General features: G+C 38.9%; 1 protein-coding gene across 1 annotated transcript in view; it reads right to left on the bottom strand.

Moving 5' to 3' along the window:
* The window catches only part of OMD (osteomodulin), a 120,841-nt gene extending 96,853 nt beyond the window's left edge, over nt 1-23,988 (bottom strand). The window contains exon 1 of the mRNA XM_044077408.1: nt 23,756-23,988. The gene's annotated coding sequence lies outside the window, so the exon portion shown is untranslated. The remainder of the gene's footprint in view (nt 1-23,755) is intronic.
* Between the last annotated feature and the right edge of the window lie 3,635 nt (nt 23,989-27,623).

Consider the following 27,623-nt stretch of genomic DNA (forward strand, 5'->3'; position numbering starts at 1 on the left):
ATCTACCTCGCATCTCTCAGGTCATCTAGGAGCCTAACTGAAGCTGATGTGGACAGGATGATGATTAGAGTTTTTGAACAAGTGTTATTTTCATTATATTTTAAAACTATCCTCTTTCTTGTTCTTCATTTGTATTTATATATAGGTAAAAATATGTTTATTGTTTGATACTCCTTTGATGTAGTTCTGTTATGTCCTTGCCATATTTGAAGAAGCCTAAGGGGCATATATCATCCAAAGTCAAAAGGGTAGGAAATGATTCACCTGATCAGGCTTCCTCTGTGGTTTTGGGTTCATTTCCACCAGAGAAGATTTCTAAACTGTTGGCTCTGTCAGGATTATCGGATCCAACATGATCAAAGTCTAAATCTCTGCTCCTCCAACTTCACTCCAGAGCCAGTTCCTTCTCAGATCCATTCATCCACTCTTCAGGAAACTCCAAGAAGGACATCCAGGCCATCATCTACCTCATTGTCTGTCAGGTCATCTTGGAGCCTAACTTAAGCTGATGTGGACAGGATGATGAGGAAGTTTCTCCAGGCTCAGATTTAGTTGGGAGTTGTACTGGATTTGTCTCCCATCAGACCTGTGAGCCTGCCATCAATACCTACACAGTTATTGACTCTTGCTCCATTCCAACATTCAGTTTCAAAGCCATTGCACTTGAGAATCCCGAGTGTGTCTGCATTGGATCTGAAGGCTTGGCCTTCTTCAACTCCGTAGACATCAGTGGTCCACTCAGCTTTGACTATGTTAAAGCCAAAGGGATCTTGGAGCAAAAATGCCATTGCTTGATCGGGGTGGTGGGTAGGATCTACTCCAGTGCTCTTGGAGGGATCTCTTCCTCTCTGAGCCTTGGCCTGGGGAGCTTAGATCTGACTTCTGCCTCAAGGCAGAGTCAAGGTGATGGTCTGAGCCATTATCTTTGGCTCTGACCAGGACAGCTGTTACTTCTCCTATATCTTTAGCCTTTGAGGTAGTACAGAGAGCTTTCTCCAGCTCTGCGGATAAGACATACTTGCCCCCCTTGGGTCCACCCCTTCCACAACTGTCTGGCATGGTTTCTGAGCCTATACATCCTGTCACATTGGGGTAGCTGATAGTCCTCATTTAGGACTCATGTCACACTTTCAAGCCTTCTCTGGAAAATCCCACCAGGGTGCCTCTTCACAAGTGTATGTACAAGGCTCTAATATTCCTCACAGCAATCCCGGACAGAAGACAATGGCTTAAATGTAAGGAAAGGGTTCCCCAGATCACCCCTTGATGATGTCTCCTTTAGTGAAAACTTGAGCTTTTGAAACACAAAAGTGGTTGGTCTTCTGACACCCCCCCCCCCCTTCCCCTTCTCAAGAGGAGTCTGTTTCTTGAGTCTTTTAGACCTGCTCAGCTATGTCCTGGGTAGTCCCACTAGCATACAAGATGATGAAACTCATCTCCAGATGGGCATGGAAGGATCCAGATGCCACAGAGCCAATTCCTAAAAGCTCGGACAAGTACCTGGTTGCACCTAAGGGCCAACTGGAGCAAAGGTCCCAAACAGATGCTGTGTTGGTAGCAGTGGCCACCAAGAAAAAAAGAAACAATTTGCTGAACAAAGTCCTACAGTCCATCCCCCCAGTAGAGAGTCCAGGACATTGGACATGTTTGGGAAGCATGCTTGTGTATCCGTGACCATTGCCCTCAAGTCACTGAAATATTTGGCACATGTCACAAGATTTCAGTGGGACTTGTGCAAGAGTTTTCCAGTGCCCTCTCTGGGTCCATGTCTGCAGAGGATAAGTAGACCATTTCTTCACAACTGACTACCCTACAAGCCCTATCAAATGCCTCTGTGAGACTCATTTCCCATGCCTCAGAAGGTGCTTTGAGAGCTGCGGGTTCAGGAATAGCTGTGAGATGGCACACCGGGTTGCACTTCTTTGACTTTGCACAGCCTTTCAAGTCACCTTTCATCAGTGCTCCCTTTGATGACTCTACCTTATTTGGTTCCAAGGTTAAAGAATTCCTATCCAGGAGTGCACAACACGGGAGGATATTATCTGCTGTAGGGATCCGTTTTTCTACACCTCAAAGGACCTTTTCCCAGAATAGGGGATATGGCAAAAAATGTAGCTCTGGAAGTTGAAAGCCTCTTCTCATAACAGAGTAGAGGACGTAGCCCAATAATAGATGATGCCCTTGTGGCAGAGATGGCCCACAAAATCAGGGTTTTAGAGGTCTGTTCTCTGAGAAACCCTGTCAGTGCTCCTGAAGGGTTGCTCAACTGCTGCGCTCTGGAGGCAGTTGAGGGGTGCTTATGTCTTCATCCACAAACCTGGACAGCCATGACTAAAGACACTTGGGTGCAGGGGATTATTTCCAGAGGTTATTACATACCCTTTTCCCTACAGCCCCCAAATCAGTCTGCAAAACTTCCAGATGTTCCACCATTCAGAGAAAAGCAGCAGCTATAGAAATACAAAAGCTGCTAAAAAAGAGTCCTCCAAATGATGCCCCCAGATGAACTAGGATTTGGAACTTACTTTTTTTTTTTTTTTTTTTTTTTTTTTTTGGTGGCAAAGAAATCTGGGGATTTGAGATCTGTCTTGGATCTCAGCAACTTAAATCAATATGTGAAATGCCCCAAGTTCAAAATCGTTTTTCGATCCATTTGGGCGCTTTTCTGCAAGCACAATTGGATGTGCTGGGTAGATCTCTGAGAAACACTGACAGCTTCTTTCCAAGCAGCCGTAAATCCCAGCTGCAAAACCCATGTCAAGTATCATCTAAAATGTGATACTGTTAAAGAATGGGGTTTTAGTAATACAGTGTGTAAGGGTTATGGTTAGCAATCAGGCAAAATGCTAAATTTACCCCTTTAACCGTAACTTGTGAATGCTGAAAGATACCCACTACCTGCTATGACAGAATCTTGCACATTCTCAGAAAAGGAACATTTTCATTTAAATATTCATTCTCAGCACACTTCTACAATATATAAAGCTGGAATTCAGCCAGATCTGATTCACACATTGCATTTTTGTCACTCGTATGTCACTCATTTGTGGTGTTAATCAAATGAATGAGAACCATACATGAATACATACACGTATATATTTTAAATTAGCATATTTAATTTGGAAGAGCTCTGAAATAAGCTGGTTTGTCTTGGTCAGTGACAGCAGGGCACTTTTTTCCTTAAATTGCGATCCTGAAAAAAATCATCATTTGTATGAGAACATTGAAGGCAGACCTAATTGAATATCTCCACTAGCATTTTGAAACCTAGCACTGCTCATTTAATGTAGACTTAATTTTTGCAGGTGGTTTAGCTTCTTGCAGACTCAGACATGGGTAGCTCTGACTCACCATACTTCTGCAGCATTTAGTTTAATTTTTCAGGTTATACACATTTCAAGATGAATGCAGTACAATAACAGTAAGGCAACCAAGGAGTGAAAATCAGGTGTGGGAGAAAAAAAGAGGTATACAATCCTCCCAGCCCACCCCCAACCCATATGTGGTGCCCTCAGGGGGTTACCATTTATAGCATGACCTTTTATATGAGCATTTTGGTGTAAAATTAAAAAAGAATAAAACAAATTAAAGTACAGCCAAAAACATTGCTTGCATGCAATCATACAAACCAAACCAAAAGCCCAAGGTAACTCTCAGAGTCAGTGTCAGCCCCGCTCCGCTTGCCCTTACTGCGCTCTGCTCGCTCCCGTCCCTGCCTCCAAATCTCACCCGCCCCCACTAGTGCTAAATTTAAACCAGACTTTGTCACTCCCCTCCTGCTAAGTACCAATCAGCACTTCACACATCATTGAGCAACCCTGCCCCTTAACCCATTTCCTTCTCTCTCATTCTTCCACCCCCTGTTAGCACAGTCAGCCATCAAATTTGGCCCGCCCCCTATCAAAATGCAAACAAGCAAAAAAGCACTAATTACCCAAATGCCTATACTGTTTCTATTTTACCAACTCACTGCCTATGAACGAACACTTGACCATGGTATTCACTACCCAAATGGTCAGACACCCACGACTTCACACATAACACCAAACACTTTACCTTCCCCAGCACACTGACTATACCACCCTGTATAAAATACCACCCCTGTACAGCCACAAAACATAATCCTAAAGACAAAGACTATATAAAGCTTATAAACAAACTCCTAAAGTTCAGAATATCCTGTCACTATAACCTTATAACACATGGAGACATTCATCCCAACCCTGGCCCACCCACACCCAATAACCTCCACTCCCCTATCACAACCCCCACAGTCAAGCTACCCATGAATACTCCCACTAGTTCCCTCCTAGCATTTCACCTAAATATTAGAAGTATTAACAATAAGATTCCCAACCTACACGCCCTCCTAGCAACCCACTCCCCAGACATTATGTGTCTTACGGAAACCTGGCTAAAACCCAGCACTACCGACAATGAGATACTACCTCCAGGGTACAATATTCACCGGTTAGACCATGCTACAAGGAAAGGAGGTGGGATAGCAGTCCTTTACAAAAATACTCTAACCGTTAATAGAGACACCATTCAACCTCCCCAATTCAATAACGCGGAACTCCTCATAACCAAGTTACAGATTAACCAAAACAAACACTTGGACATAGTCTGTGCATACATTCCACCAGCAACAACCTAAACACCCTAGAAGATCTCCTTTACTGGTTATCCACTACCTAGCCTCAAGAAACCATAGTTCTTGGTGATTTTAACACCAACTGGCACCCCTGCTCCTCCGCCCCCCCCCCCCCTCACTCATATAAACATATCTGGGTTTAAGCAGACCATAACTTCTCCCACTAGGAAAAGCAAACCAACCAACAAGGAAAGTATTCTAGACTGGATCCTAGTTAATAACCAACCCCAACTGTACACAGCTGGTATTCTCCCTGATGACCTCAGCGACCATTGTCTAACCTATATCATAAAACATAAGGCAGGAAACCCTCACCAGCCCAAATATAAAACATTTAGAAACAGGAAAAACTTTGATGCTTCTATATTCCAAAATTAATTAAAAGCAGTTGACTGGTCAAAACTAAAAGATCTAACATTAGAGGAGGCCATAGGTCACTTTAACACTAAATTCCTAAGTATCCTTGATTCCCATGCTGCAGCACGTACAATAAAAACTAGATCAAATACAGCACCATGGCTCACAAAAGATACCAAAGCCAAAATCAAAACTAGAAACAGAGCCTGGGCCAGCTGGAGAGCAACCAAAGCCCCACTTGACCATCTAAAATATCGTCAACTCAGGAATGATACAAAAAAATCTATTTTACTGGATAAAAAAAAAAGCTTCTACCAAATCTCCTACAAAAACGCCACAACAACCCTCAAAAGTTCTGGGCAGGCTTAAATCAACTACTCTGTCCAGGTCACTCCACCACCCCAACCCCGGCTAACTACACCCATAGATCCCCAGAGACCATAGCTAGCGCCTTTAATAACTTTTTCACTGAAACAATCCAATCCCTAGCAAATCAACTAACCCCCTCTAACTTAAACCACATGCCTAATCTACCTAATAATCACCCGGAATTTAGCTTCCAATCAATATCCACTAGTTTTATCAAAACACTTCTAAAAAAACTAAAACCTACCACCCTCGCTGCTGACCTCCTCCCTGCAGAGTACCTACAAATAGCTGCATATGCCATTGCATATCCCATATCTATCCTCATCAACAGAACCTTATCCAAAAATTCTATCCCCTCCCTCTGGAAAATATCTCACGTCATCCCACTTCATAAAGGTGGTAGCTCCTCAGACATATCCAACTATGGACCCATTGCCATTATTTCCCCACTAGCCAAAATAATGGAGAAATGTGTACACAAGCAACTAATGCAATACCTTTCACAGAGTAACTTACTATCCAACTCCCAGCATGGTTTCAGGCCATACCACAGCACCACCTCAGCACTCCTTTCCTTTACTACTGCCATAAACCAAAACAGGAATGACAATAGGCTAACCTCTGAACTCTTTCTTGACCTATCAAAAGCCTTTGACATGGTCAACCATGAACTTCTCATTCTTTCACTAAAATCTATTTCCTTCAACAAGCCTGCTATCCAGTGGTTCCAGTCCTACCTGACTGGAAGACAGCAGGCGGTACTATGGCAGGGCAAACTCTACAGCCAGTTATCTCTCACACTTGGTGTCCCTCAATGGTTCATACTAGGCCCACTACTCTTCTCTATTTTTATCAGCAACCTCCACACTGCTATCCCTAAAGCCACCTGCATTCAATACGCAGATGATTCCATTTTCATCTGCTCAGCCACCTCCCCATCCGACTTGCAAATCTTAACCCAAAATACATTTAACACTATTGAGAACTGGCTCACCAACCAATGCTTACTTCTGAACCCCAATAAAACTAAACTTCTACTCTTCCCTCCCACTAGTAGATCCACCACACTTTCATTCTCTGTCACATCTAACAATGGCACCACTATTTCCCCAGATAATCACACCAAACTGCTAGGAGTTATCATAGACAATAATCTCAAATTTGACCTACAGGTCAACAAAACCATACAGACCATCAAGAAGCTTAGATCACTGTATAGAAACAAGACATTTTTAACCTCACTGGCTAGGACAGCAATTGTCCGATCACACCTACTCTCTTATATGCATCGCCTGTACTCTCAAACCTCAACAAATCCAAACTAGGTAAGCTGTCCCATAGCTACAATCATATTGCCAGAATCCACCACTGCCAGAACCTTAAACAACTAGAGTGGCTAGAACTGCCCAGTTTAATTCAATTCAATCAACTCTTAATAGTGCACAAAATTTTGTACCACCCTGAGGATACCCCCTCACTTAAAAATATTAAGCCATATAGCAACTTAAGATCCCTACAGTCAGCCGATAAACTACTGGTCCAAACCCACAAAGCTAATAACTCTGCTGGTGAATCCCTGTTTGCCAACTTCATTGGCAAAACCTGGAATTCGTTGTCAAACTATATAACCCTACTATCCTCCAAAAGTCTCTTAAAAAAAAACTCAAACAGCATCTCAAAGTGAATTGGCTATGCCCATGTACCAACCCTGATTAAGTTATAAACTAAAAGCGTATTCTTTAATTATCATAACTTGTAACTACATCACCAAGCTCTTCTTCCAGTCTGATGTCTCTTACTTTTAATTGTCCATGAGAATTGTGAGTCCCTACTAGGGAACATTACTAACCCATTGTATGTAATCACTTTGTTTTTATAATTGTTTGCTAACTTCTGTGTAATCTATGTAAGTTTGTCTATGTGGAGCTTTTCTCCCCGGGCCTCCGCTGAAAATGGACATGTATCCAGTCGGACTATCCCGGTAAACAAATGTAAAATAAATAAATAAATTTTATTTTGCAGTACTTTAAAAACATGTATGAATTTGTTGTAGACTTGTGATAAGTTATGCCATTTTTTTATCTTGCTCTTCTGCATGTTATCTGTGTAATCCTCATTTATCTATAGGAATTTCCTCTAAATCTTTATAGTACTCTAAGTTCAGACCTTTTTGTTTGTTCACATACTTTTCATCCTGAATCTATGTCATTTAGTTTTGTGTTTAGCCCTAATAATTTAGTAAAGTGTGATTCTTCAGAAGTTCTAGAAATACATTTGTAACTTCCAAACTTCTATTAGAATACTTTGTTTCTAAAGACTTTTTGTTGATTGATTATACATTAGTTTCTATCTCATCTCTTTCCATCTTAGCTATTATTGATCCTCATAATTCTCTAACCTTGGCATAATTAAGTCTTCCATAAATATTTACATTTGTGCCTTTTCTTGGTTTCTAGCAGTCTTAATTATTTAATACATAGAACAGTGCACAGTTTATTTAGAGACAGCAAGTGCACTTTATCTTAAGGGTAAAAGTTAATATTTACTGAAAGCATATAAGCTGCTTTTCACATCTGGGAGCACAGTCGAACAATCGAGATAACAAAACAACCAGAAACATAGACTGTAATATGCAATTAAACACAGGTAACTTTAATTTTAGATTAGGTAGTGCTTCTTAGTGGAGCTCTCAAAATTGGGCATCTGCTCCTGTCTGGAAGGGTAAACTTCATTTGTTTAACATGTACATAGTTTTATTAAAAGGGGATGGGGGAGGGGTCTGAAAATATAGTTGTTTGAATTGAAGTAAAAAAAGTCATAAAAAGTGTGACACAAGTCCAAATGAAGATAAGAAGGAACTGCTTTAAATATCAACCAGCCAAACATCTGTGTGTACATGTAAGCCAAAAGCTGGAAATACACAGTCAAAAAAATTGTCATGTATAACAGATGGCAACAATAGCTTTTGTCATAATGGCTACTCTATACAGGTTATCACGGAATGTAAATGACCTTACAGATATAGACAAAAAGCAAAGAGTATTAAGAAATGTAGAGTGCAAATAGAAATGTTACAAGAAATGCATTTGGTTTGAAATGAACATGTGAATTTGTCAAAAAAACGATTTCAGCAGAATATGCGAAACAAAGAAAAAGGGAAGTAATACTGACTGGTATAGGAGCTGCAATAGCGATAGGAGGAGTTAAAAAGACAATAATGGTAGAGTTGTGGTAGTAAGATGCTGTTGGCAAGGGAGGAGAATTATGATAGCATGTATTTATATTCCTCCAAAAACTACTATTGTGACCTTTAAAACATTTTGGGAGGAATAATCCTTTTTTCAGCAGGGAATATTATTTATAGGTATGGACTGAAACTTGATTTGCTACATATAGTGCAGAGGGGCCTAGAAGTTAACTATAACAGAAGTGTGTAGATTACTGAAGAAATATATGAGAATATTTGGTATGGATGATGTGAATTCAATTAGCAAATCAGACAGAATTTGCATATTATTTGTGAAGGTACAATAAGTAGGTTAGACTGGATAGACTTTATATTTCAATGGATCTTGTGTATTTAATTGAAAGATTACACACATCCAATGACTATTTCCAATCAAGCACTGATTAAAAACTATGATAAAGATGCAGAATATTAAACTGAAAATTAGACAATGGTGCTTTCTCTCTCAGTTGTTAAAAAGAGAGATTTTCCAGGATTAGGTAATGGAAATTATTTGAGGGTTATTTGGAAAAGTAGATATTTCTTCAGACGGGAAAGGTAGTGAGTGGGATACAATGAAAATGAGGTTTAAAAATAAGGTAGAAATAAGAAAAAGTTATTGAAAAGAAGTAATAGAAGTTATTTAGTGAGGCTGACAAAGATTAAAGTATTGCAGAATAAAGGGAATCTGACAGAAGAGGAAGAGGAGCAACTGCATTGCTAAAGGGAAAGTAAGATTATTTAGATAATATGCATGAGGTTAGAAAGTTGCTGATAACTTTAGTGCACAAAATTGTTTAGCACAATGACTTTGGGAGCAAAAAATACAGATGGTTGCTGCCAAACCTAAGGAGCATATGACAAGAAAAATAACCAGAGATCCTGTAGTGGTATTAGAGATATTTCAGGAATTATATGAAAATTTGTATAAAGCAGAGGAATGTGGAAACCAGTAAGAGGCACAAATGGGAATATTTATGGTCGACTTAATTAAACCAGGGTTAGAGAATGAATGCTCCCAATAATATAGGAAGAGATGAGATAAAAAACTGTAATGTATCATCAATCAGTAAATCTTCAGAAAGTTATGAGGGAAAAATAATAAAGATCTGGAAGGTTTTAACAATATTTTAAATCGGACCTCCGTCTTGGGGAAAAACTGGGCTTTGGCAATATTTTAAATGAGACCTGTGTCTTGGGGAAAAGACTGGTTTGGTTGTATTACTCACAGAGGGTAAAAACCCTTCAGACCTAGCTTCATATAGACCCATTTCAATTGTAAATCATGGTTGCGAAGTGTGTGTCTATATTAGCTAAGAGAAAAGTAAGGCTGTTGCCAAAACTGATAGATGTGGATCACTGTGGTTTTGTGAAGGGAGGCAAACATTTGACAGTATTTATAGAACATTGATGATCCAGAGGTAAGCAGAATGTAGGACAATGGTGCTATCATTGGTATGTCTTGATGCATAAAAAGCATTAGATTGGAGTCAGCTGGGATTTTATGAATAGGGTGATAGAAGCATAATAATGGAGTTAATTAGGAGGCTATATGATAGGTTGGAGGCAATAATTAAAGTGGGAGGGTTCCTCTATGACAAACTGTGATTGAAGAGGGAAACCAGGCATGGGAATCCTCTTGTTCCTTTACATTTAAAACCACTGGCAAAGAAAATTATGGACTCAGAGTATCAAGGATATATAGCTGGTATGGTAATCAAGAAAACTTAGCTTTATTTGCAGATGATATTAGTTTGTGCTTGATAAATCCAGAAAGGGTGATTTTGTGTATTAAGGAATATTTTGAGACAGCTTCAAGTCTGTTGGGGATATAAAATTAATGAAGATAAAACAAAGACTATAGCTGTAAACTGTATACACACACATGCATTGGTTTAGCAATACCTATATTTATGGGAACATGAGAAGATGAAGTATTCAGGTATATGTATTAAAATTATGCTGTTATGGCAACTAAGTGTATTTTACTGACTACTATGCTACATATACACTAACTGCATTATAAAATGCGTTATTGTAAATATTAATTGCATTAAATTTGTTACCTTGGAGCTTTTCTCCCCGGGTTTCCAGTGAAAAAGGGCACCTGTGTGTCCAGTTGGACCTTCCTGGTAAACAAATGCTAATAAATAAATAAATAAATATTAGGGAAGAACATTACAGTTGAGGACAGAGAGTAAACAGCAGCTGTGTCTACTGGATTATTACTTCTGCTCATGTCTAACAAAAAGAAAGAATATGATACACCATTTATGTAAAAGATGTAGAATGATTTAGCAGTCAGCTGATAGGTACTCTGAGAATAAGTCCCTTCTTATCGAATATGTAGACATTGTAGGTCAACATCTTACTTGACTGAGATAGCATGCCCATGGGAATACTGCTGTATGAAATCCGAATGGAGAGATGATAAAATCAGCAAACAAAGGAGAGTAGTATTGCTGGAATTAAATTCATCCTCAAGTCATGGTGAGTACCTGCATAATGTGGACTCTGTTTTTTTTTTTTTTACAAAATCTCACCAAGGTGACATTGATATACAGACTGTATTTTATATTGCATATATCATGGGCAAAAAGTAGGTTAAAAAAATTAAAAAAGACAACTGCGTGTACAAGTTCCAGGATAAAAAACTGCCCAGTCCTCGTAGGTGCAGTGATGCCAGGACTGGAAAAATGACAGTGTTGAATCCTCAAGACATGGAAACATTTTTACAGTGGGTTTAGGCCAGGCTCAGGGGAAGGATGACCCCCCTGTTATTATAAGGAAGCAGTAGTAGTCCACAAAAATAACAGAAACTGAAAGGCCAAAAAAGAGCCATAAAGATGGTAGAGTGGGCTATTGAGGATGAGAAAGAAATTATGTATTGTTACTATTATGCAAGAAGCCCAGAATTTCCAGACAAAAGATATGCAAAAAGATTGAGAGAAATTAGAGGAAAATAAAATACGTATGCAATAAAAGCTGTTAAAAGCTTCAAATGCAAATTTGTGTTAATTAATACATTATATAGACCAAGAAACCTTGAGCTGTTTGGAAAAAGAAGTGACTGAGGACCTGTGAAAATATAAAGAACAACATTTGGAGATTTTTTAAAAGGTATATTAAATATGAACATAGGAATGAAAGAGAGATCTGATATGGTGCAATATTTATCCAGAGATGGAAGCCAAATCAATCAATACAAAAAAAGAAGCATTAAAGATATTTGAAGAGAAATACAGGCAAAGGCACCCAGATATGGAAAATTTCACAGTACAAAAAATAAGATCACAAAGTGGGGAATGTAGAACAGAAGATTAGCACAGTAGAAGTTAAGAAAATAGAAGCTGAAGTTATGGAATACCTGTGAAGTGAAGGATTTAGTGTAGAAAGTTGAACACAGGCTATATCACAGCATGAGGGAACACGGAGTCCCCCTAGTAAGGAGAAACATTAGGAGCAGAAGAAATTTGAAGAAGAAATGTGGATATGGGAAAGAAAAATCTTGGTATAACTTGTCACCAACAATCCAAGTCCCTCACTACTAAAATTTAAAGTCCCTGCTTAAAGACCATCTTTTCAAATATTGGTGATGTTCTTGTTCCTCTCCTACCTAGCTCTCAGCACATATTAACTTCTTGTATTCTTCTATGAATTCTCCTTGTACTTACTTTGTTCTCCTTAATCATAAGATAAAGTTTGCTCTGGGAGTCCTTATTTACTCTTACTAGAAAAACTCTGTATCTAACTATGTATTCTTTACTACTTCCAATATTTCAAAAATGTATTTTATTACTTACAAGTTCTGTATATGCAATGTTTTCTTACTATTTTGTGTCTGTATCTACAGGTGTGCATTTCACTGCTTGTAAATTTGCCCTGTATAAAATTTTTTTAAAAAATCTGTATAAAAGTTTATTTTCTTCTCAGTGTTATGTCTTGTATTGTGTGTAATTCATGTGGAGCTTTTCTCCCTAGGCCTTCACTGAAAATGGGTAATCTATACTCAGTCGAACTTTCCTGGTTAACAAATATCAAATAAATAAATAAGAGGTTTAATAGGGTGCAGTATTTATGCAAAGGAGAAAGCAAAACTAATCAATACAAAAAGAGCAGCACCAAAGATATTTGAAGATAAATACAGGCAAAGGTATCTGGATATGGAAAATTTTACAATAAAATAATAAGAAAGCAAGGAGGATTAGTAGTGGAGAAGTTAAAGAAATGGAAACTGAGGTTATGGATTACCTGTGAAGTGAAGGATTTAGTGTTGAAAATCTAACTCTGATAACATCACAGCAGGCTAGAATAATGAATCCCAAATTAAGGAGAAATCAGTGAAGTGGGAAACATCTGATCAGTTGCCAGATGAAGATATTTTGGAGCGTTAGTAAGAAACCAGTATAAAAGTTCATTTCAAATTGCGCAGCAAGGGAAGGACCAGGAAACGGGCAACACTGACGCAGTCAATGTTGTGGAGTGATAGGCCAGTGAGTTCCCATGATTAAGAGCAGTGGATAACACAGGATGAAACTGAAAAGAATATGGCACAGGAAGATGCTCTGGAACTTTCTGTAGAATGCCCACAGAAAATGGAGAACAAAGAATGTGCGCTCAGTTTAGAAGAAAATGATCTACAGGAAGAGTTGCTTGATGCAGTAGAGATGGATAGATTTATTAAGATCAATGCAAGAAATAGACTACAAAAAGTCAATAAGACCCAAAATGTTAGAAGTTTGATAAAACAAATGAGCACAGTAATTAGGACTGTTCATAGAAATTACTGTGATATAACAGAAATAAATAAGATACATTACTGAGCCGCCAAATGAATAAGTACAGAAGAGGGCACAGATCAACAGAAATACTCAGAAAGATAGACATGATAAAAGCAACACATAGTATCAGAACAGATCAGGATCGTACACTATTGCAAATAATAAAGTAAAAATATCAGCACAGGCAGAAAAACTTAGAAGATATGCATATACATATAAAGGAAAAGTACAAAATAAACAATTTATTAATGACATAAAAAAGTTGGGAAACACAAAAGGAATTGAAACACCACCAAAAAAAAAAAAAAAGGAAATAGACACATTTTGGATAAATATCTATGAAGATCCTGTGGAACACAGCAAAGATGCTGAATGGATAGAAGAAGTAAAAGAAAGAATAAGAAGTTCAAATGTACAGGATATGAAATGGGATGAAGTAACGGCCATAGAAATTGAAACAAAATTAAGAAAAGATCCTAAATGGAAAACCCCAGGCCCAGATACAGTACCCAACTTCTGGCTAAAAGCATTAACATTTTCACATGAAGATTTAGCCATGAGTAAGAACTATGTATATATACACCCCGAACAGATGGCAACCTGGTTAACAACAGGAAAAACAATACTTCTTAAGACCGAACCTGCAAGCTAGCCTAAAAACTGTAGACCAACAACTTGTCTTCCGCCAATGCATAAACTGTACCCTGGAATTGATGCTGATAGAGTTTATAGTCATTTAGAAGAAAACTCAATCATGGTAATAGAACAAAAGGGTAACAAAAGAAAGTCATATGGAGAAAAGGATTATTTGTTGTTAAATCGAGTCATAGTGGAGAACTGTAAAAAAAAGGGAAGAATCTAAGTATGGCATGGATAGACTACAAAAAAGCATTTCACAGCATTCCACATTCATGGATAAAAGAGTACTTATAAATGTATAAGATACACCCTGCACTGACTGATTACATTACAATGACCATGAAACAGTGGCAAACCATATTGCAGTTAAGCTGTGATAAAGGACAAGTTGTTATTCCAAGGATAAACATTCAGAGGGGGATATTCCAAGGTGACTCTGTCACCGCTGCTCATTTGTCTTGCTCTTAACCCATTAAGCTGTTTACTTAACAGATTAGGTCATGGCTACAATTTGGTTCCCAGAAAACAACAAAGTGTAAAGACTTCTCATCTTCTTTTTGTGGATGATTTAAAACTATATAGTTCATCAGATGAGGAACTGAAAGCACAACTACAAGTGGTCAAAACTTTCTTAGATGATAAATGGGCAAAAGCAGCCTTTAAAGCAGGAAAGCTACAGCACCAAAAAAATATTAGTCTGGGACAGGAACATGATATAAAAGAACTTGAGCAAGAGGGAGTGTATAAATATTTGGGAAATGATGAAGGATCAACAATAAAACATGAACACACAAGAAAAAAAAACTTAAGGGATATTTTAGAAGACAAAAATTAATATTGAAAACAGCTCTGACATCTAGGAACAAAGAAAGTCCAAGCTGTAAACCAATTTGGCCTTCCTGTCCTAACTTAAAAGTTTGGAGTGATTGACTGGCTCCAAAGGGTATTGAATCAGTTGGACAAGAAAACAAGAAATATGCTTCATGGTTGAGAAGGCAAGAAATGTGGAAAATGCATAAATATAGTTGCAAGTAAGGAAAACTCTTGGAACAACTTCATGTTGATCAGGACCAAAGACAGGAATGGTTAAGGAGTGGTTAATTTAAACCAAAAGTTTGAAAAGTTAATATTGGTGGCCCAGGATAGTGGACTTGTTTACATGTTGGTTTGCAGAGTCCATTGAACGTATGAAAGAAACAGACAAATTCAAGTTTTGTAAAACGGAATTGGAAACAGTCATGTATCTTTGTTGCTGGGTATGATACACCAATAGCAGAAGGACTGTGTATGAAAAAGCATAATAACGTGGCAAGATCGTTGCATTGGAGATTGTGCAAACATAATACTGAAATAGCTGAGAAGCAGTGGAAAGATGAGCCACAAAGCATTATAGAAAATGATGAAGTTTATATCACATGGGATCACCCACTACCAACAGTTCAAAAAATAGATGCGAGAAAACCAGATGTAGTAGTCCATGAAATAATACAAAAGTATCACTGATCGTTGAAGTTGTTACACAAAGTAACTACAGTGTCTTATGTACAGAGAGAGACAAAGTCATAGCATACCAGGATTTGCAGTCAGAAATGAGGGCAATGTGGAAGAGGGATACCCAGACAGTTGCAGTAGTATTAGGAGCAATGGGTCTTATATAAACGAATTTACAGTTGTACTTGGATACGATTCTCAGCTAGAGACATGCGTGAATGGGCATACCTTCGTTGAAGGTTGAGCATCAGAGCTGGCAACACGGCACGTAAAAATCTACTGCCAATCATTAGCGGACTGGAGTTCCGCTGTGGCGACCCCTAACCGGGAAAAGCCGAAAAGACAAGCAAACTTAGCTATATTACCGATACATGTAACTCCATATGAACTGGAGGAGGAGTCAATCCTGGGCACATTGTAGTTGCTGCAAAGAACACTTCTGGCTGTCATCTAAGATTGAAACAATACTAATTTCATACTTTAATCAAACTTTGACTTCGGAATGGGGTCCATTCCAGTCGTGTGTTAGAAACCCAAAAGACTTGGAGAAACTAAATCACTGTATAAGGTAGCAGAAGTGCAGACATTGCCATTAATTGACCTCCAGCAGCTCTTTTTACCAGAGATAGCTACAGGTGATCAAGTTGCACAAGGCATGTACTTGTGTGTGTTTTCGACAGCATGATCTCACTAACTGTGGTCTGGTTAGCCTAACTTTTTTTGGAGAACAGAATGTTGAAAAGTGGAACAGTATTGTTCCGTAATGTTAAAAGGCAGTATGATTTCATGGATTCAGCATTTTAGTAGAAGTAGCTGATCCATTACTATTTGTTTCCATATGTAGAATGGTAAAGTTGTTAGTAATATGGCTGCAATTTTTTATTTTTTTTTTGGCAGAGCCTTTGACACAAGAGTCTAGATGCAGGATTGCTGAAATGGATGTAGAAAACATGGTAATGGGAATTAACATGTAGTTGCTGGGGGTGGTTCTGGAAAATTGATGATGGGGGAATGGATGAGAAAGCTGACACATGGCTGTTGGAGATTGCCAAGCAATGCTAAGTATATAGCAGCAGTGGAGAATCCCTAAACAGTAAGGAATAGTACTGTATATGTTTCTGTCCTACAGTGTGCTGTTTGGACTTTTTATTTCAAATACCACATTGTTTAGATATTAGAAACTGGTTAGCAGATGTCACTTGTGACTTTTTACACCCCCATTTGCTGTCAATGTGATAGTATGGCTCCTCTCCACACTCATTCTTATCACTGCATGCATTTGTGTACCACATCTAAAGGAATTTCCAAAAAAGTTGTTTGTAATAGAGAGATGAATAAAAGCCTTAATAACTCTAATTCTGATAACATGGATTTGAGCAGTGACTATGATGCTGGAAGCGCTGGTTGAGGAGAGAAAGTGAGAGAAGGAGCGAGGAATGATACCCTGCTTGTTCCTTCTTGGGGGTGGGTAAGTGCAGTGCAGACTCTGGGGGCATTAAGACCATCTTTTGTCTTTTTGGCAGAGATCACTGACCTTCTGGGACATGACACTTAACAAGAGAAGCAAGTCATGAATGAATGTCGCCCATCTGTGCAAGTGACATGCTGTCCCTTCACGTATTGCATGCCTGTCTGTTGGGTTCTTCTCAGATGCATGCAGACAGGGAGATAGAAAGGGCTTAGGTAGAAACCTCAGATAGCTAACTGGATTGCAGCCTTGTTTTGGTTAGGCTGTCCCCTCACAGTGGGGAACCGAATGATATAACTCCAACAAAGGCTGTTACTGTTGGCAAGCACAAGAGTACTATAAAGCATAGAAAAGGGGAAAAATAACTGTAACCTATAATAAATAACATTTTTTCATTATAAACTTATTTTCCTTAAAATGGCCACAGTATCTTTTATGCTATCTGTATTTTCTGCTGCCTGTAAAGAGGGAGTTGGGACCCTCCTTAACATATTTTTATACAGTAACTATGAGGGAGTTGAGGTGAGCAGTGTTGCTGAAGACACACGTTACTGGAGGTTAAATGGTGACTGCTTATTAAAAATCTGTATCTCCAGCTGTACTGTAAGTTAGAGAAAATTTAAGGTGTTGGGGTGGGACTAATACTTACAGACAACTAGCAGGTAATGAAGGTGTAGATAGTAGTCAACACTGAGTTGGGCTGGGAAAAGTTCTTCAGTAACTTGTACAGATTTCTGGAATGATCAGGGACAGGGCAGCTGGACATAGTGCTGTGAAATTTAAGACTTCAGGGAAGATACAGTATAGTGGTGGTCCAGCTGAGAATAATATAGAATAAAAGAGGCAAAAGTAGAAAAAATATAAACTCTTGGTTCTGGTTTTAGGAACTGTAAAGAGCTATGCAGCAGTGTATTTCATGTTTCTGCACTGTAGATTTATGCTAAAGCCACAGCATTTAGTAAATGTAGCTGCTGGGTGGCAGCTTCCTAAAATGATGCCAGCAGAAGGCTGGAAGTGTGACAATATCAGATTGACTGTACTGATCAGGATTACAGGAATGAAATGCAGAATAAACATTCATATTCATAAATGGGAAGTTGCATGAGAACTGATTGTGATTTTTTCTGAATTACAGTTATATTTTTATGTAGTTTATCCATAAATGACAGTCAGCAATGATAAAATAAGATAAATGATATGTAGAATGTTCTGAAGGAAACATACACAAAAATAACGCAGAATTTTAATGAAACTGTAAAGAAATACACTTTCAAATATATGACAGCAAAAAATCTGGAATCCACCACTATAATAAAAAAGAAAGATTTAGGAGTAAATTGAAGAGGTACTACTTTACAGAAGGTGTGGTTTAGAAATGGAAAGAACTGTTTAACTAGGCAAATTCATTCATATCTTCAGCCTTCCACGTGAGTTAGAACTGGAGTATTCAGACATGTTAGGAAGGCCAATGAAGTGAAACGCAATCATGCCATTCTTATGTAGGGACATCTGTTTCCTTGGGGGCTAGTAGCACATTTTGGTAGATTAAGAGAGACCATATAGTATTTCACAAGTACAAGACATGATACCTATTTTAGGATAGGATGTTTTAGGCACAGGAACCGAAGAGTCTTTAATGCATGAAGCATGGACAAGGATAAGTCAGGTTTTTGCCAGGATGCATCCAACAGCACTATTTGTCCCCCTACCATTACATTTCCTATATGTCTGTGTGACCAGAAGCTTAGAGGATAGGAGACTGCAGACATTTCCTTCTTTATGGAATTTGTTTGCTATTCTATCTGTGGCCTGTAAAACAGGTGTCATCAGAGTCTAGAATCACTCACAGAACTTTTGTTCAACATTTAAGTGTACTTGTGAGCCGAAGTTCCAATAAAAATGACAACATGAGAGAGAAGATTTGGGTTGAATTGTCTGCTCTGAATATCTCTCTCTCTACATACAACACACAGACATATTTGGGGCCTGAAATACAACTGTTTCACTTATCTGGTTAACAGTTACACAGTTCTATTCAATTAAGCATTAATATTTTGCTTTTTTTTTTTGATATGTAAATGGGCTGGTTCTAGGATGTTTTCAAGGAAGCCTCTCGCAGTAAGGCTGCACAAAATTACAAGTACTGTTATTTACAGTAAGATAGTTTTTGAGATATATAGTACATTAGTTTTAAAATGGTTTGAAAATAACTGTTTCATATCCCTCAGTTGCCTATCACACCTAGCCTCCAGAATTTCCCTTACGACTGTCTCAGACATTATTGTGTTACATGTTACCTTCTTGGCATGGTGCTTCATTTCTCTGTTTCAACTGTTCTCTTGAAGAACATTTGTTCTTGTTTGTCATGTAACTTGTATTCCTTTCTTCTTTTACTCATGCAGTCTTGGTGGGTGTGGGAACATTTTTTCACTGGAGTATAGTGCATTCCTACACTTTGTCACTCTCTGTGTAAGGTGTTTGTCCTTGTCACATCATATTCCTCAATTCGATTTCCTTAATAATGCACAATATTTTAACTTGTCCTGATAAGGACCCTCTTCATGCGCAACCTTGATGAGTGGATGGGAAACCACAAATTTATCCCAGGGGTTCCAGCTGTGTCCCTCATTGGCAGGGGAGATAGGTGCTGACTGAGGTTACTTTTTTGGGGATAAATTCTTGGCTAGGCTTGTAAGGGCCCCATGGCCATTAGCCTAGTAATCTCCTATGATCCTATGATAAGATCTGTGATGCAATCAGTGTACCAGTTTTCTCCGTCTCTTAATCTTCTGCACCCCAGTATTTGTACAGGTTAGATCTGTAGAACTGCATGCTCTCCTCCAACTGCATTTTACAGCTGAAACGTTAATCTCCTTTGTCTTGCTGCTGATAATGTTAGGTGTCTGTTTTTTGTTATGTTGTTGCTTTACCTTGCAGTTATCAGAGGTGTCAGTTTTAGGATAACTTTTTTTCTCCATAGCTGTAGGCTGGCCCCTCACCTCTGCACAACTCATTAATTATGTTTGAACTTTTGTTAAGGTTTTACGCATCACTTGACCATTGTTCTGTACATTCTGTTGTATCCAGTGGGTTGCAGAGCTGTGCCATTACAGGCAGTGAAATGCAGCAGTCTGGATCCTACCCATTGGCACCTCCCTGATCTGTCTTTTTGTTTTGAAGTGGCAGTAATTTGCTATCAGTTAATTCCTAATTGCACTAGTATCCTACACTTATCCAGCTTTTTTTTTTTTTTGCTTGTTTGTTTTTATAAACTTCTGTGTGGCAGTGCTTGGAAGACTTGGTGGGCCTGATAGCTTGAGTGAGGATATCTCAAGGAAAAACTTAGATACAGAAAGACTTGAGGCTAGTCTGGCAAATCCTTTCTACTCGTGTCTCCATGCTGCCTTATAACTAGTAGTTTGCACACTTCCAGATGTTCCACCTCCCTGACCTTCATTAATGTTGTCATAATCTTACTTCCTTCCTATCTGAAATCATACTAACCTATAAGTAGATTTTTAGGTGTTCTTGTATTTATGCACCTGCTACTTTTTATTGCTTAGGGTACCAGTCTCTGAAGTCACTGACTGACTAAACAAAGATTGGCAAATATTCCTCATCGACTGTTATAGTGTGTTTATGACCCTGAGATGCAACCCTTCTGGTTCCATTTCTTTACCAAGTTTTATTCCTTCCACTTTTTTTAGAACAATTTTTTTTATTAAGTGATGATTTTTGCATTACTGCTATGCCTTGGACTATATTCCTTACATTATTTGCATTTTTATCTCAGTGAAGATTTTTTTCTGTAAGCTTTCTGACTATTGTGCCAGCAGCTATCAAGCCAATGCACTCCAGTTTGGCCCATTTTTTGCCCCACTCTATCTCAGCTGATTTTTTTTCTTCTGTATCTTTTTCTCCCTTCTTCCATACCAACCATCACCTTGCTGGACTTGAGCCCATTCATTTCTCAGAGGTGGAGGATTCCCCAGATCCTCTGTGGTGAGAACACTGTGGAATGGCTATCATCCTGGCAGATGTCAGGGAGTTTGCGTTTTCACTCCATTCCTGATAACTGAAGACATTGTTTATGCCCTAACTCCACTCAGTGCTGACGTGTATATGGACTGTATGTACCCTGTGGCATGTATGGGCATGCTCCTTCACACATTCAGGCAAGGGCTACAGTCATGAAGTTTGATAGCCTACCACTCCCTAACTTAGGGCACATCCCCCTTTACTCAAAACGTATCCTTACTGTCTGGTGTAGAGTCTATCTTACCCTGATTTGCGGGGATGACCGACCAGAGGTATTGACATTCCCTTCCCAGGATGTACCTGTCCATTCTTCTCTGGTTTATTCAGAGCTGCTAACTTACATCTCAGTTGATTTGCACCACATAACATCCCATAAGGTGACTCCTTTTTTCCAGCTGAGATTAACCTCAATGTGACATACTGTTTTGTGGGTTTGCTGTTAGGGTTGGAAGCATCGCAGAGGCAGCCATGATTCAAACTGCCTTGAGGGTGCTGTAGTCTCCCCCTTTTCACTACACACACCTTTCTGTTTCATGCTTTGCCAGCTGTTACCCTTATCCTAGCAGCCTGATGGTCTGGATACACTCCCCCCCCCCACACACACACACACACACACTCTATCTGGGCTGTCTGCAATTAAAAACGGATTCTAATTTTTCCCAGTTCGGGGAACTATATATATATTGCAGTACCTCAGCAGTTATTAGACATTTTTGCACATGTATGCCATGAAGATTACTGCAAGCAGCTTGATAAAACCAAGTGCATATCTCCCTAACATTTGTATTGTAAGTCTCACACATCACTTCCAGTAGTTGCCAGGTTTGCAGTGGACCAAATTGTGTCTGTCTCCCAGGAAATGTGAACTAGCAACAGACACTTGCTTTCAGCCCTTTCTTCTCCACACATATATGCTCCTTTAGAACCCAGATCACTATTTAATCTCAGGTTGCCCAGGTTGTATTAAGGATAGCTTGTTCCTTAGTATAGCCTGAAAACAAGTACATGCTCATTATTTCAGATTTGCTGATGTTATCCTCCACAAAGCCCCAGTTCTCCCATATCGATTGTAACATTTTATTTGTTATTGCCCCCACACACAAACGCTTGTAATCTTTAGGATTTCATCCTGCACTTCCTACTTTGTACTGATGTAAAGTAATACTTTGGCTTTCTCTGCTTAGTTTCCTTGCTTGATTTCTCCCTAGTTCTATGCCAGTTTAATATTAAAGCAGTAGGTTATGTGTCTGAATTCATATATGTTAAGATTTATTTATGAAAGTACAGTAATACATTCTCTCACTTTCCTGTAAATGTCTGACTTTATTCATATAAGCCAATTGTCACTGTTAGCAGCAGAGTTTGTTACATTCATGCTTGGGCATGGCAACCTTCTCTCACTTGTTGTATATCTATCTAATGCATAAAAGGCAATTGCACTTTTGTGGGTTTACTCCTTTGGATATTCTGGGAGTCTTCCTAATGTTTGATAGGAATTTTTTATCTAAAGTATACTACATATATAATCGTATGTCAGATTCCTTTACATTAATGCTTGCAGGTTCTTTCATTCCATTGAATGGAAACATCTGTTGTTTTCTGCATTTTGGTGGTTTGTATTGATAACTTGTCTTTGTTTTAAGTATATTGCTACAGTGGCAGAATTATGCTAGCTTAGAGGTACTGTATTATATAAATTTATTGTACTCTATTGGCAGCATTACAGCCTTGGCAGAAGCTCTCACTGCTTTGGTATAACGTAGTACTGCAAGCAGCGTGCCCCTTTACAAAAAAAAAATCATTGTAAAAAACAAAAAAGAAATTCAGTGTACAAAAATTGTAGAGAAGTATTCTTTCATCATAACATTGGTTGCACAAAGTAAGTGCAGCATCTTACAGTCACTGTCATTGGTCAGGTCTAGTTTTATTGCTCACTGTTAAGTATGTTAGGACTTACAGAACCAGCATGTGATCATTTTTGCTGTTTATTACTATAAAGCATCAGCTGTGCAGTTCTACATTTGCTTTCGTTACAAATACAAGTTTTACAGTTTGGTAGAGGCTACTCCATTGAGTTACATAGAAATGGTGTACTGCACATTCCTATATTATGTTCACTGAATTTTAATTTGTTGACATTTTAGTTTCTTTTTTGCACCTGACATTCCACCTGCTGTGAAATGAAAATAGGACGTTTTGCTAGTTTAGGTTAAACCATTCTTATCGGAATCAAAGCTGCTTGTTCTAGCATGTTCTAGCATTTGATAATACTGTTTAAATTTCCATAATGTTACCAACCGATACAGAATAAAAACAATAATATATGAAAATGTAGTTGACTCATTGCAGTTCATAGGAAACTTTAAGCACTTGTAACATAACCGTCATAATAACTTGTGTAAAAAGAACACAGTTTTACATCTTAACATATATAACCTGCACAAAAAATGCTGAACACAGATCAGCTTATCCTAGTGAACAGAACTGAAAGGCTTCAGTTTTAGTTGAATGCGCACACACACACACACACACACACACACACACACACACGCTGTCATAGGTATAGAATATTCCATCACAGGTAGTTTACTTTGCAGTTATTACCTACTGCTACATTTGTCGACGGAAAAGTATGTATGTTAAATTCCAAGGGTTGAAGCAATAAAAGAGATCAAACTGAAAAAAGAAAGAAATCAAAGTCACAGTTGTAGTTAATAAGTATATTTGCATACCTTTATATATTTCTTGCTTCTGTGGTGATGGATACACAAATCCTTGTAAAATTATTGCCAGATTCTTCTATGCTGATTGATAATACCCAAGGCAGAGGCTGGACAGAGCTTTCCTTTGTGTTGTTATGCACTTTATCTCAAGCGTGAACTCTTCCAGAGCCTTAGGGTTAGATTACATTTTGTGTGTGTCCTCTCATTGTGCAAATTATCCTTGAAGCAAGTGAAGCCATGTGTTCTGTGACCTCAGTCAAGCCTTGTGGTTTCATATTTTCTGTCTCTCTCTCTCTCTTTTTTTTTTTTTTTTTTTTTTTTTTTGGCTTTTGGTTGAAGTACAGCAGAAATTTGATGACAAGACATTAGGGGTCTCTGGAAACATAAATGAAGCAATATGTGCAATGTATTGTTCAGTGTTTTTGCCAACCTGTTCTGTTTTTTTCTGTTACATATATATAAAAATGTCAGTGTAAGCAATAACATTTTTATGAAGAAAAAATAATGCCAAATTAAACGTTTTTATATGGTATGTTTTGGAAAACAGACTAGGAATCAGTTCCAGTTATTAACTTAAGTATTTTTTATGCTCTCACACTGTTATTAATGTAATTTATTATGTAGTCAAACAGATGACAGTTTGCGTATTTGCATACCTCTCAACTGTACTGATTATCGCAGAATGTCCAGATTTTGGCCTTATATTTTTGGTCCAGTTTTCATAAAATTGTGGTTTTCTGGCAAATTAGTGGCAAATCATTAAAGACTGAAGTTAGAAAATAATGACAGACATTTGAATTTCAGACTTCATATCCTTCAGAAAATTAATGCTAATTCAAAACCTATTGTTCTGTCAACTTTCTAAGTTTGTAAGAGCAATATTTGAAAATTGTCCCTATTATGGGACCTTTGTCCCACTTTTATTTATGGCTTTGTCCAGATTTCTTGCTCAAAGAGTTGAGAGGTATGCTTTGGTGTAGTTTTGGTGTAATATGTGTATGCGTATAAGGGGCAGATATTTTGGAACACAGCAGAGTAAAAGTGATTGACAGGTCATATAAAAATTAAAACTGCATTTGCCTTTGCCTTTTATAATAAAAATAAACATTTTGAGACACCTTGATTATGCTTAACATATTTATTTTCTAAACCTTGTTAACTGCTACCATTTTCTTTCTTAGACAGACACAGATATTGGGTGATATTTATCCTGAAATTGTTACTCTTATCTGAGCATAGGTAGTATTGACCTGTGCGTATTTAAGTTCCTAGGTGTGTACTAGGCTAATGGCAAAGGAGCCTTTACAAGCCTAGCCCATAGAAGTACCCTGGCACTGTGCCGCCCAACGTTAGTTCCCAGTGCCTCTGTCAAGTACAGCCACTGGAGTGATCCACGGGGTGAACTTTCTATTTCCCAGCACACATCAAGATTTCTGTTGAAGAGGGCCAGTGAGGTGCTCTGCTTGACATGTATGGGAAGTCTATTTCAGAGCATGGGCAGTCTCTGGGTTATGAACCTGTCCCTCCAGCATTTTCTGTTGATTGTGGTGATGAGGTTGAGGTCTCTGGAGCGTATGGTGCGGAGGGATTAGAATTTCTTTAGATGTAGCATTTCTAACAGAGCTGGGTTAGACATAGCTTTGTTAGTCAAGCAGAGATCGCCTCTTAGTAGACGATATGAGACCGAGAATAGCTGGAGTTTTTTGAGTCTTTCCATATAGGACATGTGTTTAAGGCCTAGGATCCTCTCTGTGAGGTACTTTTGTGGCGCCTCCAGCTGTTGCAGGTGTCTAATGAGGTACATGCCAAATAGGGCATTATACTCTATGACTGGTTTAATGAGGGAAGAGTAGAGAGAAATGATGACCTCTTTCTTCCTGGATGCAAAACCCTTGGTAATGAGATGTGCCACATAGAAGGACTTTCTGACCACAGTGGCAATGTGGTGGTCTAAGGAGAGATTGCTTTCAACCTGTGTCTCCAGATCTCTTGTATCACTTTCAGTGTTCATTGGGCTCCCATCGATCTGGTAATTAGTGGGAACTGAGTTTTTCCCAAAGGGGATGAGACATTTTTTGGCATTAAGCTTAAGGTCATGGGTTTGACACCAGTCATTGGTCTCAGTGAGGCCTTTCTGTAGGATGTCTGCTTCACTTGGGGAGTTAATAATGGCTCCCAGCTTGCAGTGGCCTGTGAACTTGGTCAGCCAGAGTCCCTCCGTGTTGGCCTGGATGTCTGAGAAGTAGATGCCAAACAGGAAAGGACTCAGGACCGATCCCTGTGGGACTCAACTCTTGACTGGTTGGCAGTCTGACTTAGAACCCACAGTATGAAAGTAGCGGACTCCATCTGTGAGCCAATTTGCAACCCATTTAACGATATAGGGATTGATGCCTAGTTTGGTGAGTTTATCAATAATTCTTGAGTGAGGAATGGTATCAGAGGCCTTGGCCAGATGAAGGTAGGCTGTATGAACTGCCTTACCTTCATCCACAGCTCTGGTGACTGACTCAAAGAAGTCAACCAGGTTGAGCAAGCATGATCTACCTTACACAAAACCAAATTACGTGGGATCTAGAGTTTGGGGATCCCTATATCCTTGTTAATTAGGTCCATGATGATGCACTCCATAGCCTTGCATATCAGACTCAGGCTAATGGGACGGTAATTTCTAGGGTCTGTAGTCGCTCCTCCTATATGGAGAGGGATGACTGTAGCAGTGCGCCATTTGGTAGGGATAAAGCCTGAGGTGAGGATGTCAGTGAACAGGGCACACAGATGTGGTGCCAGTTCACTTTTTAATTCATGTAGAACACAGCCAGGGATATTGTCGTGTCCCATGGAAGCTATATTCTTGACCTTGGAGAATGCAGCTTTAACCTGCGCTGCAGTAATGCTGGATGCCCGGCATTCTTCCAGTATTGAGATTAGTCCTTTGGGGGGGGGGGGTAAAGTTGGCACTGAATCTGTCGGCTAGTATGTTGGCAATATCTGTTGGCTCAGTACAGGCGGTACCATTGTACAGTAATCAGAGCAAATCTGGGTATTGCCATGGAGATTCTTAATATAACTATAGAAGGCTTTGTGGTTGTTTTTAGTGTATGCTGCAATTCTACCAATATTACTGGCTTTAGAGGTTTTGATGAGGGATCTCAACTTTTTGTTGAGACTGATAAGGGAATTTTTCCAGTCTTGGGACTTCACCTTTTTCTACAACAGTTTCTTCCTTCTGTTGTAGAGTTTATTAATGGCAGGGACCACCAGATTGGCTTCCTTTTTTGGAGGCGAGCATCTTGGTTCTGTTGGGTATGGCTAGTTCCATGCATTTATGTACGTGTTCATACAGTGCATTGGTGTATGATTTGGCAGTCATGCTTTTATTATCCATTAGCATGGTTGCCGTGAAGTTAGCCACCTCTGTGTTTAGGAGTCCAAAGTCAGCTTTGGAGAAGTTTTTCATGGTGGATACCTTTGCGGGAGGTGTGGATGAGATGTGGATTTCCATGGTGATTAGTTTGTGGTCTTATCTAATCGGGGAGGAATTGACTATTGGTGTAGAGCAATGGTTGCCCATGTTACTAATAACCAGGTCAAGGATGCTGGTTCTTCTAGTGTGGGTAAGAATGAGCTGGTCCATGGCATTGGAACTGATTAATTCCAGGAAGCATTGGGCCAGTGCATTGGTGCATGAGTAGTTTTCCCAGTTGATGGAGGGGTAGTTAAAATCACTTAGTATGAGAGTGTTGGGTTGGATCTTGATAGTTTCCAGGGTGCTTAGGAATGTGGAGTGACAGTCTTGGGACATGGTTGGGGCCCTATAGCAGGCTATGACCTGAATCGCCGCCTTACTCAATTTTAGTTGTACCTGGAGTATCTC

Source organism: Protopterus annectens, chromosome 7.part0, assembly GCF_019279795.1.
Source record: "Protopterus annectens isolate FY-2018-M chromosome 7.part0, PAN1.0, whole genome shotgun sequence".
NCBI lineage: Eukaryota > Metazoa > Chordata > Ceratodontiformes > Protopteridae > Protopterus > Protopterus annectens.